Here is a 400-nt window from a genome sequence, read left to right as displayed (position 1 = left end):
GTGGTTAGATAATCATATACTTGAGAAAGTTTCCCCTGATAGTTCCAGTACCCAAATAGCACTGTACATAGTTACTACAATATTGGTTGTATTTCTTATGCTGTACTTTATATCCGCATGATAATTTTGTAACTACTTACCTATCTATGTGTGTGTGTATATACATATATATATATATATGTGTGTGTGTGTGTGTGTGTGTGTGTATTATATATATATATATATATATATATATATATATATATATATATAATATATATATATATGTATATGTATATATATGGCTAAGTGTCTGGTCCGTCCGACTGGGAAGCTATGACATGCACTGGACCACTAAGGCGCAGATGCTCAATGCATGGAGCTTGCCATGACGCAACACTGCATGGAGCTTGCCATGACG

The sequence above is a fragment of the Myotis lucifugus genome, unplaced genomic scaffold (genome assembly GCF_000147115.1).
Source record: "Myotis lucifugus unplaced genomic scaffold, Myoluc2.0 scaffold_192, whole genome shotgun sequence".
Lineage (NCBI taxonomy): Eukaryota > Metazoa > Chordata > Mammalia > Chiroptera > Vespertilionidae > Myotis > Myotis lucifugus.
The sequence above is the reverse complement of the archived record's forward strand: the minus strand, read 5'-3'. Positions refer to the sequence as shown.